Consider the following 13,085-nt stretch of genomic DNA (forward strand, 5'->3'; position numbering starts at 1 on the left):
TCTCATTATTTATCCAGGTGTAGTGTTCGATGTCACTCGGACAACTTCTGTCTTTCTCCGAACACCGCTTTATCTACAACTCTCAGCATGTCCTCCACATTCTACAGTATCCAGGTCGCCACGGCTCGCTCGCTGTGCTTCACTCGACTCGCTCGCCACCTTTGTCTCTCTATTCCCCACGATTACTTCACTTACTCCGCACTCAGCGTCTTCGCACACAGCGACTTCGCACCCAGCGTCTTACAAACTCTGTCTCTCAAACTCTCTCTCTCAAACTCTCCACACTTCAATTCTGCCTGTTGACTCCAAGCTCTCCAAACTCAAAATCCCGCTCCAATTGCCGACCCCCGAATTTATCCCCGCTATCATTACGCCTCAATTAATTAGTCCGCGTCCCAACGGCACTCCGCGTGATCGTACACCTGCTTCTCGCCAGACTTCCAGACGCCTCTCCGGCCCCGGCGACAGCACCAAACAATCACAGACGTCCTTGGCTCTCCCAGCTTAATTGTCCCAACATTACCTGCACTGTATTTGCCTTCATTACAGGCTGACCCAACATGAACCCCAATGACATTGCCTTCACAACAGGCTGACCCAACATAAACCGCACTGTCTCTGTTTCCATACAATACGCACCTTTCTACTCCACTACACAGGCAAGAAGACTTCCTCATCACAAGTGATTCAAGCAAGACAATACCCACCATTTGTTGACAAACTAGTTGTCGTTTAGACGGACGCATGATCCTAGAAATAGGGAATTCCAATATTTACTCAGAAACATCCGTGAAGAATAATCATCAAGGAAATGCAGTGATTATTAGTAATGTTTAATTGAGGGTAGTGCTGCATCTTATCGCCAAATTTAATCGAAATTGTACTGCTAGTGTCATGCATGGTATGAAGCGTACAATTCGACTTCGTGCAGGGCTGACCTACAGCCTATGTGAGACAATGGTTCATGGAAAAATATATCACAGAACTGATTAACAAAATATCATCAAGTTACTTCATATCCACACCAGAAGGGCAGCACTATCTTACCTGCCCTATAACAGGAAGACAATTGGTCGTATAGTAGTTATAGCAGTGTTATGAATTTTCATTTTACATGTTTTTAATGCCGGTCCCTTGCATACCAACGTGATTTTTTGCATTGTGTTTCCCTCCATAATATATGTAATGCTTTCAATCACTCTTTGTGCGTGTCTTTTGTTTTTCTCATATTTATATATCACCATACTTTCCTGCCAATTCCATTATCGAATATTTCTCAATTCTATTGTGATAGCAAAGTTTAATTGAAATTACAAAATTGTTGTTAATTCACAAAAGAGCATTATTCTGTCTGAAGTGGGATTCGAACCCACGCCTCCAAGAGAGGCTGCGACCTGAACGCAGCGCCTTAGACCGCTCGGCCATCCTGACTGTGGCATGGTGTCACAATAGGATAATTTTAATCCATTCTCAGCAATCGATCCACGTGGTTCGTGTGAAATATACATTCTCATTATTTATAAAGGTGTAGTGTTCGATGTCACTCGGACAACTTCTGTCTTTCTCCGAACACCGCTTTATCTACAACTCTCAGCATGTCCTCCACATTCTACAGTATCCAGGTCGCCACGGCTCGCTCGCTGTGCTTCACTCGACTCGCTCGCCACCTTTGTCTCTCTATTCCCCACGATTACTCACTTACTCCGCACTCAGCGTCTTCGCACACAGCGACTTCGCACCCAGCGTCTTACAAACTCTGTCTCTCAAACTCTCTCTCTCAAACTCTCCACACTTCAATTCTGCCTGTTGACTCCAAGCTCTCCAAACTCAAAATCCCGCTCCAATTGCCGACCCCCCAATTTATCCCCGCTATCATTACGCCTCAATTAATTAGTCCGCGTCCCAACGGCACTCCGCGTGATCGTACACCTGCTTCTCGCCAGACTTCCAGACGCCTCTCCGGCCCCGGCGACAGCACCAAACAATCACAGACGTCCTTGGCTCTCCCAGCTTAATTGTCCCAACATTACCTGCACTGTATTTGCCTTCGTTACAGGCTGACCCAACATGAACCCCAATGACATTGCCTTCACAACAGGCTGACCCAACATAAACCGCACTGTCTCTGTTTCCATACAATACACACCTTTCTACTCCACTACACAGGCAAGAAGACTTCCTCATCACAAGTGATTCAAGCAAGACAATACCCACCATTTTTTGACAAACTAGTTGTCGTTTAGACGGACGCATGATCCGAGAAATAGGGAATTCCAATATTTACTCAGAAACATCCGTGAAGAATAATCATCAAGGAAATGCAGTGATTATTAGTAATGTTTAATTGAGGGTAGTGCTGCATCTTATCGCCAAATTTAATCGAAATTGTACTGATAGTGTCATGCATGGTATGAAGCGTACAATTCGACTTCGTGCAGGGCTGGCCTACAGCCTATGTGAGACAATGGTTCATGGAAAAATATATCACAGAACTGATTAACAAAATATCATCAAGTTACTTCATATCCACACCAGAAGGGCAGCACTATCTTACCTGCCCTATAACAGGAAGACAATTGGTCGTATAGTAGTTATAGCAGTGTTATGAATTTTCATTTTACATGTTTTTAATGCCGGTCCCTTGCATACCAACGTGATTTTTTGCATTGTGTTTCCCTCCATAATATATGTAATGCTCTCAATCACTCTTTGTGCATGTCTTTTGTTTTTCTCATATTTATATATCACCATACTTTCCTGCCAATTCCATTATCGAATATTTCTCAATTCTATTGTGATAGCAAAGTTTAATTGAAATTACAAAATTGTTGTTAATTCACAAAAAGCATCATTCTGTCAGAAGTGGGATTCGAACCCACGCCTCCAGGGGAGACTGCGACCTGAACGCAGCGCCTTAGACCGCTCGGCCATCCTGACTGTGGCATGGTGTCACAATAGGATAATTTTAATCCATTCTCAGCAATCGATCCACGTGGTTCGTGTGAAATATACATTCTCATTATTTATCCAGGTGTAGTGTTCGATGTCACTCGGACAACTTCTGTCTTTCTCCGAACACCGCTTTATCTACAACTCTCAGCATGTCCTCCACATTCTACAGTATCCAGGTCGCCACGGCTCGCTCGCTGTGCTTCACTCGACTCGCTCGCCACCTTTGTCTCTCTATTCCCCACGATTACTTCACTTACTCGGCACTCAGCGTCTTCGCACACAGCGACTTCGCACCCAGCGTCTTACAAACTCTGTCTCTCAAACTCTCTCTCTCAAACTCTCCACACTTCAATTCTGCCTGTTGACTCCAAGCTCTCCAAACTCAAAATCCCGCTCCAATTGCCGACCCCCGAATTTATCCCCGCTATCATTATGCCTCAATTAATTAGTCCGCGTCCCAACGGCACTCCGCGTGATCGTACACCTGCTTCTCGCCAGACTTCCAGACGCCTCTCCGGCCCCGGCGACAGCACCAAACAATCACAGACATCCTTGGCTCTCCCAGCTTAATTGTCCCAACATTACCTGCACTGTATTTGCCTTCGTTACAGGCTGACCCAACATGAACCCCAATGACATTGCCTTCACAACAGGCTGACCCAACATAAACCGCACTGTCTCTGTTTCCATACAATACACACCTTTCTACTCCACTACACAGGCAAGAAGACTTCCTCATCACAAGTGATTCAAGCAAGACAATACCCACCATTTTTTGACAAACTAGTTGTCGTTTAGACGGACGCATGATCCGAGAAATAGGGAATTCCAATATTTACTCAGAAACATCCGTGAAGAATAATCATCAAGGAAATGCAGTGATTATTAGTAATGTTTAATTGAGGGTAGTGCTGCATCTTATCGCCAAATTTAATCGAAATTGTACTGATAGTGTCATGCATGGTATGAAGCGTACAATTCGACTTCGTGCAGGGCTGGCCTACAGCCTATGTGAGACAATGGTTCATGGAAAAATATATCACAGAACTGATTAACAAAATATCATCAAGTTACTTCATATCCACACCAGAAGGGCAGCACTATCTTACCTGCCCTATAACAGGAAGACAATTGGTCGTATAGTAGTTATAGCAGTGTTATGAATTTTCATTTTACATGTTTTTAATGCCGGTCCCTTGCATACCAACGTGATTTTTTGCATTGTGTTTCCCTCCATAATATATGTAATGCTCTCAATCACTCTTTGTGCATGTCTTTTGTTTTTCTCATATTTATATATCACCATACTTTCCTGCCAATTCCATTATCGAATATTTCTCAATTCTATTGTGATAGCAAAGTTTAATTGAAATTACAAAATTGTTGTTAATTCACAAAAAGCATCATTCTGTCAGAAGTGGGATTCGAACCCACGCCTCCAGGGGAGACTGCGACCTGAACGCAGCGCCTTAGACCGCTCGGCCATCCTGACTGTGGCATGGTGTCACAATAGGATAATTTTAATCCATTCTCAGCAATCGATCCACGTGGTTCGTGTGAAATATACATTCTCATTATTTATCCAGGTGTAGTGTTCGATGTCACTCGGACAACTTCTGTCTTTCTCCGAACACCGCTTTATCTACAACTCTCAGCATGTCCTCCACATTCTACAGTATCCAGGTCGCCACGGCTCGCTCGCTGTGCTTCACTCGACTCGCTCGCCACCTTTGTCTCTCTATTCCCCACGATTACTTCACTTACTCGGCACTCAGCGTCTTCGCACACAGCGACTTCGCACCCAGCGTCTTACAAACTCTGTCTCTCAAACTCTCTCTCTCAAACTCTCCACACTTCAATTCTGCCTGTTGACTCCAAGCTCTCCAAACTCAAAATCCCGCTCCAATTGCCGACCCCCGAATTTATCCCCGCTATCATTATGCCTCAATTAATTAGTCCGCGTCCCAACGGCACTCCGCGTGATCGTACACCTGCTTCTCGCCAGACTTCCAGACGCCTCTCCGGCCCCGGCGACAGCACCAAACAATCACAGACATCCTTGGCTCTCCCAGCTTAATTGTCCCAACATTACCTGCACTGTATTTGCCTTCGTTACAGGCTGACCCAACATGAACCCCAATGACATTGCCTTCACAACAGGCTGACCCAACATAAACCGCACTGTCTCTGTTTCCATACAATACACACCTTTCTACTCCACTACACAGGCAAGAAGACTTCCTCATCACAAGTGATTCAAGCAAGACAATACCCACCATTTTTTGACAAACTAGTTGTCGTTTAGACGGACGCATGATCCGAGAAATAGGGAATTCCAATATTTACTCAGAAACATCCGTGAAGAATAATCATCAAGGAAATGCAGTGATTATTAGTAATGTTTAATTGAGGGTAGTGCTGCATCTTATCGCCAAATTTAATCGAAATTGTACTGATAGTGTCATGCATGGTATGAAGCGTACAATTCGACTTCGTGCAGGGCTGGCCTACAGCCTATGTGAGACAATGGTTCATGGAAAAATATATCACAGAACTGATTAACAAAATATCATCAAGTTACTTCATATCCACACCAGAAGGGCAGCACTATCTTACCTGCCCTATAACAGGAAGACAATTGGTCGTATAGTAGTTATAGCAGTGTTATGAATTTTCATTTTACGTGTTTTTAATGCCGGTCCCTTGCATTCCAACGTGATTTTTTGCATTGTGTTTCCCTCCATAATATATGTAAAGCTCTCAATCACTCTTTGTGCGTGTCTTTTGTTTTTCTCATATTTATATATCACCATACTTTCCTGCCAATTCCATTATCGAATATTTCTCAATTCTATTGTGATAGCAATGTTTAATTGAAATTACAAAATTGTTGTTAATTCACAAAAAGCATCATTCTGTCAGAAGTGGAATTCGAACCCACGCCTCCAGGGGAGACTGCGACCTGAACGCAGCGCCTTAGACCGCTCGGCCATCCTGACTGTGACATGGTGTCACAATAGGATAATTTTAATCCATTCTCAGCAATCGATCCACGTGGTTCGTGTGAAATATACATTCTCATTATTTATAAAGGTGTCGTGTTCGATGTCACTCGGACAACTTCTGTCTTTCTCTAAACAGCGCTTTATCTACAACTCTCAGCATATCCTCCACATTCTACGGTATCCAGGTCGCCACGGCTCGCTTGCCGTGCTTCACTCGACTCGTTCGCCACCTTTGTCTCTCCATTCCCCACGATTACTTCCCTTACTCCGCACTCAGCGTCTTCGCACACAGCGACTTCGCACACAGCGACTTCGCACACAGCGTCTTACAAACTCTGTCTCTCAAACTCTCTCTCTCAAACTCTCCACACTTCAATTCTGCCTGTTGACTCCAAGCTCTCCAAACTCAAAATCCCGCTCCAATTGCCGACCCCCGAATTTATCCCCGCTATCATTACGCCTCAATTAATTAGTCCGCGTCCCAACGGCACTCCGCGTGATCGTACACCTGCTTCTCGCCAGACTTCCAGACGCCTCTCCGGCCCCGGTGACAGCACCAAACAATCACAGACGTCCTTGGCTCTCCCAGCTTAATTGTCCCAACATTACCTGCACTGTATTTGCCTTCGTTACAGGCTGACCCAACATGAACCCCAATGACATTGCCTTCACAACAGGCTGACCCAACATAAACCGCACTGTCTCTGTTTCCATACAATACACACCTTTCTACTCCACTACACAGGCAAGAAGACTTCCTCATCACAAGTGATTCAAGCAAGACAATACCCACCATTTTTTGACAAACTAGTTGTCGTTTAGACGGACGCATGATCCGAGAAATAGGGAATTCCAATATTTACTCAGAAACATCCGTGAAGAATAATCATCAAGGAAATGCAGTGATTATTAGTAATGTTTAATTGAGGGTAGTGCTGCATCTTATCGCCAAATTTAATCGAAATTGTACTGCTAGTGTCATGCATGGTATGAAGCGTACAATTCGACTTCGTGCAGGGCTGGCCTACAGCCTATGTGAGACAATGGTTCATGGAAAAATATATCACAGAACTGATTAACAAAATATCATCAAGTTACTTCATATCCACACCAGAAGGGCAGCACTATCTTACCTGCCCTATAACAGGAAGACAATTGGTCGTATAGTAGTTATAGCAGTGTTATGAATTTTCATTTTACATGTTTTTAATGCCGGTCCCTTGCATACCAACGTGATTTTTTGCATTGTGTTTCCCTCCATAATATATGTAATGCTCTCAATCACTCTTTGTGCGTGTCTTTTGTTTTTCTCATATTTATATATCACCATACTTTCCTGCCAATTCCATTATCGAATATTTCTCAATTCTATTGTGATAGCAAAGTTTAATTGAAATTACAAAATTGTTGGTTATTCACAAAAAGCATCATTCTGTCAGAAGTGGGATTCGAACCCACGCCTCCAGGGGAGACTGCAACCTGAACGCTGCACCTTAGACCGCTCGGCCATCCTGACTGTAGCATGGTGTCACAATGGGATAATTTTAATCCATTCTCAGCAATCGATCCACGTGGTTCGTGTGAAATATACATTCTCATTATTTATCCAGGTGTCGTGTTCGATGTCACTCGGACAACTTCTGTCTTTCTCCGAACACCGCTTTATCTACAACTCTCAGCATGTCCTTCACATTCTACAGTATCCAGGTCGCCACGGCTCGCTCGCGGTGCTTCACTCGACTCGCTCGCCACCCTTGTCTCTCCATTCCCCACGATTACTTCACTTACTCCGCACTCAGCGTCTTCGCACACAGCGACTTCGCACACAGCGTCTTACAAACTCTGTCTCTCAAACTCTCTCTCTCAAACTCTCCACACTTCAATTCTGCCTGTTACTCCAAGCTCTCCAAACTCAAAATCCTGCTCCAATTGCCGACCCCCCAATTTATCCCCGCTATCATTACGCCTTAATTAATTAGTCCGCGTCCCAACGGCACTCCGCGTGATCGTACACCTGCTTCTCGCCAGACTTCCAGACGCCTCTCCGGCCCCGGCAAGAGCACCAAACAAACACAGCCGTCCTTGGCTCTCCCAGCTTAATTGTCCCAACATTACCTGCACTGTATTTGCCTTCGTTACAGGCTGACCCAACATGAACCCCAATGACATTGCCTTCACAACAGGCTGACCCAACATAAACCACACTGTCTCTGTTTCCATGCAATACGCACCTTTCTACTCCACTACACAGGCAAGAAGAATTCCTCATCACAAGTGATTCAAGCAAGACAATAGCCACCATTTGTTGACAAACTAGTTGTCGTTTAGACGGACGCATGATCCGAGAAATAGGGAATTCCAATATTTACTCAGACACATCCGTGAAGAATAATCATAGCCAAGATGCATTTCATCAAGGAAATGCAGTGATTATTAGTAATGTTTAATTGAGGGTAGTGCTGCATCTTATCGCCAAATTTAATCGAAAATGTACTGCTAGTGTCATGCATGGTATGAAACGTACAATTCGACTTCGTGCGGGGCTGGCCTACGGCCTATGTGAGACAATGGTTCATGGAAAAATATATCACAGAACTGATTAACAAAATATCATCAAGTTACTTCATATCCACACCAGAAGGGCAGCACTATCTTACCTGCCCTATAACAGGAAGACAATTGGTCGTATAGTAGTCATAGCAGTGTTATACATTTTCATTTTACATGTTTTTAATGCTGACCCCTTGCATACCAACGTGATTTTTTGCATTGTGTTTCCCTCCATAATATATATGTAATGCTCTCAATCACTCTTTGTCCTTGTCTTTTGTTTTTCTCATATTTAAATTTCACCATACTTTCCTGCCAACTTCCATTATCGAATATTTCTCAATTCTATAGTGATAGCAAAGTTTAATTGAAATCACAAAATTGTTGTTAATTCACAAAAGAGCATCAATCTGTCAGAAGTGGGATTCGAACCCACGCCTCCAGGGGAGACTGCGACCTGAACGCAGCGCCTTAGACCGCTCGGCCATCCTGACTGTGGCATGGTGTCACAATAGGATAATTTTAATCCATTCTCAGCAATCGATCCACGTCGTTCGTGTGAAATATACATTCTCATTATTTATCCGGTCAAGACCACTTCCTCATCACCAGTGAATCAAGCAAGACAGTACCAACCATTATTGACAAACTAGTTGTCGTTTAGACGGACGCATGATCCGAGAAATAGGGAATTCCAATATTTACTCAGAAACATCCGTGAAGAATAATCATAGCCAAGATGCATTTCATCAAGGAAATGCAGTGATTATTAGTAATGTTTAATTGAGGGTAGTGCTGCATCTTATCGCCAAATTTAATCGAAATTGTACTGCTAGTGTCATGCATGGTATGAAGCGTACAATTCGACTTCGTGCAGGGCTGGTCTACGGCCTATGTGAGACAATGGTTCATGGAAAAATATATCACAGAACTGAGTGACAAAATATCACCAAGTTACTTCATATCCACACCAGAAGGGCAGCACTATCCTACCTGCCCTACAACAGGAAGACAATTATGAGACCTCCTTTGCCAGTAACAAGATATAGTAATAGGTTTGACCCTTTTAACTGGCACAAAAAACTGACACCTTTATTCAAGGCATCATGTCTGCAATAACCGCAACACAAGGAGTCAAAATGCAAACAAAAATACAACTCTGATAACAGGACAGTGCATATTATTCGATCCAACTTCCATTAATGAATATTTCTCAATTCTATAGTGATGGCAAAGTTTAATTGAAATCACAAAATTGTTGTTAATTCACAAAAGAGCATCATTCTGTCAGAAGTGGGATTCGATCCCACGCCTCCTGGGGAGACTGCGACCTGAACGCAGCGCCTTAGGCCGCTCGCCCATCCTGACTGTGGCATGGTGTCACAATACGATAATTTTAATCCATTCTCAGCAATCGATCCACGTGGTTCGTGTGAAATATACATTCTCATTATTTATCCAGCCAATACCACTTCCTCATCACCAGTGAATCAAGCAAGACAGTACCCACCATTATTGACAAACTAGTTGTCGTTAAGACGGACGCATGATCCTAGAAATAGGGAATTCCAATATTTACTCAGAAACATCCGTGAAGAATAATCATAACCAAGATGCATTTGATCAAGGAAATGCAGTGATTGTCAGTAATGTTTAATTGAGGGTAGTGCCGAATCTTATCGCCAAATTTAATCGAAATTGTACCGCTAGTGTCATGCATGCTATGAAGCGTACAATTCGACTTCGTGCAGGGCTGGTCTACGGCCTATGTGAGACAATGGTTCATGGAAAAATATATCACAGAACTGAGTGACAAAATATCATCAAGTTACTTCATATCCACACCAGAAGGGCAGCACTATCCTACCTGCCCTACAACAGGAAGACAATTATGAGACCTCCTTTGCCAGTAACAAGATATAGTAATAGGTTTTACCCTTTTAACTGGCACAAAAAAATGACACCTTTATTCAAGGCATCATGTCTGCAATAACCGCAACACAAGGAGTCAAAATGCAAACAAAAAGACAACTCTGATAATAGGACAGTGCATATTATTCGATCCAACTTCCATTAATGAACATTTCTCAATTCTATAGTGATGGCAAAGTGTAATTGAAATCACAAAATTGTTGTTAATTCACAAAAGAGCATCATTCTGTCAGAAGTGGGATTCGAACCCACGCCTCCAGGGTCCCAACGGGGGAGAATGCGACCTGAACGCAGCGCCTTAGACCGCTCGGCCATCCTGACTGTGGCATGGTGTCACAATAGGATAATTTTAATCCATTCTCAGCATGGATCCACGAGGTTCGTGTGAAATATACATTCTCATTATTTATCCAGGTGCAGTGTTCGATTTCACTCGGACAACTTCTGTCTTTCTCCGAACACCGCTTTATCGACAACTCTCAGCATGTCCTCCACATTCTACAGTATCCAGGTCGCCACGGCTCGCTCGCCGTGCGTCACTGGACTCGCTCGCCACCTTTGTCTCTCCATTCCCCACGATTACTTCACTTACTCCGCACTCAGTGTCTTCGCACACAGCGACTTCGCACACAGCGACTTCGCACCCAGCGTCTTCGCACACAGCATCTTACAAACTCTGTCTCTCAAACTCTCTCTCTCAAACTCTCCACACTTCAATTCCGCCTGTTGACTCCAAGCTCTCCAAACTCAAAATCCCGCTCCAATAGGCGACCCCCCAATTTATCCCCGCTATCATTACGCCTTAATTAATTAGTCCGCGTCCCAACGGCACTCCGCGTGATCGTACACCTGCTTCTCGCCAGACTTCCAGACGCCTCTCCGGCCCCGGCAACAGCACCAAACAATCACAGCCGTCCTTGGCTCTCCCAGCTTAATTGTCCCAACATTACCTGCACTGTATTTGCCTTCGTTACAGGCTGACCCAACATGAACCCCAATGACATTGCCTTCACAACAGGCTGACCCAACATAAACCGCACTGTCTCTGTTTCCATGCAATACGCACCTTTCTACTCCACTACACAGGCAAGAAGACTTCCTCATCACAAGTGATTCAAGCAAGACAATACCCACCATTTGTTGACAAACTAGTTGTCGTTTAGACGGACGCATGATCCGAGAAATAGGGAATTCCAATATTTACTCAGAAACATCCGTGAAGAATGATCATAGCCAAGATGCATTTCATTAAGGAAATGCAGTGATTATGAATAATGTTTAATTGAGGGTAGTGCTGCATCTTATCGCCAAATTTAATCGAAATTGTACTGCTAGTGTCATGCATGGTATGAAGCGTACAATTCGACTTCGTGCGGGGCTGGGCTACGGCCTATGTGAGACAATGGTTCATGGAAAAATATATCACAGAACTGATTAACAAAATATCATCAAGTTACTTCATATCCACACCAGAAGGGCAGCACTATCTTACCTGCCCTACAACAGGAAGACAATTGGTCGTATAGTAGTCATAGCAGTGTTATAAATTTTCATTTTACATGTTTTTAATGCTGACCCCTTGCATGCCAACGTGATTTTTTGCATTGTGTTTCCCTCCATAATATATGTAATGCTCTCAATCACTCTTTGTCCGTGTCTTTTGTTTTTCTCATATTTATATTTCACCATACTTTCCTGCCAACTTCCATTATCGAAAATTTATCAATTCTATTGTGATAGCAAAGTTTAATTGAAATCACAAAATTGGTGTTAATTCACAAAAGAGCATCATTCTGTCAGAAGTGGGTTTCAAACCCACGCCTCCAGGGGAGACTGAGACCTGAACGCAGCGCCTTAGACCACTCGGCGATCCTGACTGTGGCATGGTGTCACAATAGGATAATTTTAATCCATTCTCAGCAATCGATCCACGTGGTTCGTGTGAAATATACATTCTCATTATTTATCCAGCCAAGACCACTTCCTCATCACCAGTGAATCAAGCAAGACAGTACCCACCATTATTGACAAACTAGTTGTCATTTAGACGGACGCTTGATCCTAGAAATAGGGAATTCCAATATTTACTCAGAAACATCCGTGAAGAATAATCATAACCAAGATGCATTTGATCAAGGAAATGCAGTGATTGTCAGTAATGTTTAATTGAGGGTAGTGCCGAATCTTATCGCCAAATTTAATCGAAATTGTACCGCTAGTGTCATGCATGGTGTGAAGCGTACAATTCGACTTCGTGCAGGGCTGGTCTACGGCCTATGTGAGACAATGGTTCATGGAAAAATATATCACAGAACTGAGTGACAAAATATCATCAAGTTACTTCATATCCACACCAGAAGGGCAGCACTATCCTACCTGCCCTACAACAGGAAGACAATTATGAGACCTCCTTTGCCAGTAACAAGATATAGTAATAGGTTTTACCCTTTTAACTGGCACAAAAAACTGACACCTTTATTCAAGGCATCATGTCTGCAATAACCGCAACACAAGGAGTCAAAATGCAAACAAAAAGACAACTCTGATAATAGGACAGTGCATATTATTCGATCCAACTTCCATTAATGAATATTTCTCAATTTTATAGTGATGGCAAAGTTTAATTGAAATCACAAAATTGATGTT

The 13,085-nt window shown here is 43.3% G+C and overlaps 4 non-coding genes across 4 annotated transcripts; all 4 read right to left on the reverse strand.

Moving 5' to 3' along the window:
• Positions 1–2,854: 2,854 nt before the first annotated feature.
• TRNAL-CAG (transfer RNA leucine (anticodon CAG)) lies at positions 2,855–2,937 on the reverse strand. The gene has a single exon. It is a non-coding gene; the product is annotated as a tRNA-Leu (tRNA).
• A 1,424-nt stretch (positions 2,938–4,361) lies between these two features.
• TRNAL-CAG (transfer RNA leucine (anticodon CAG)) lies at positions 4,362–4,444 on the reverse strand. The gene has a single exon. It is a non-coding gene; the product is annotated as a tRNA-Leu (tRNA).
• A 1,424-nt stretch (positions 4,445–5,868) lies between these two features.
• On the reverse strand, positions 5,869–5,951 carry TRNAL-CAG (transfer RNA leucine (anticodon CAG)). Its single transcript has one exon. It is a non-coding gene; the product is annotated as a tRNA-Leu (tRNA).
• Positions 5,952–8,918: 2,967 nt separating this feature from the next.
• TRNAL-CAG (transfer RNA leucine (anticodon CAG)) lies at positions 8,919–9,001 on the reverse strand. Its single transcript has one exon. It is a non-coding gene; the product is annotated as a tRNA-Leu (tRNA).
• Positions 9,002–13,085: the final 4,084 nt, after the last annotated feature.

Source organism: Petromyzon marinus, chromosome 35 (assembly GCF_048934315.1).
Source record: "Petromyzon marinus isolate PM22_M1 ecotype Great Lakes invasive population chromosome 35, UKy_Petmar_22M1.pri1.0, whole genome shotgun sequence".
NCBI classification, from domain to species: Eukaryota; Metazoa; Chordata; class Hyperoartia; order Petromyzontiformes; family Petromyzontidae; genus Petromyzon; species Petromyzon marinus.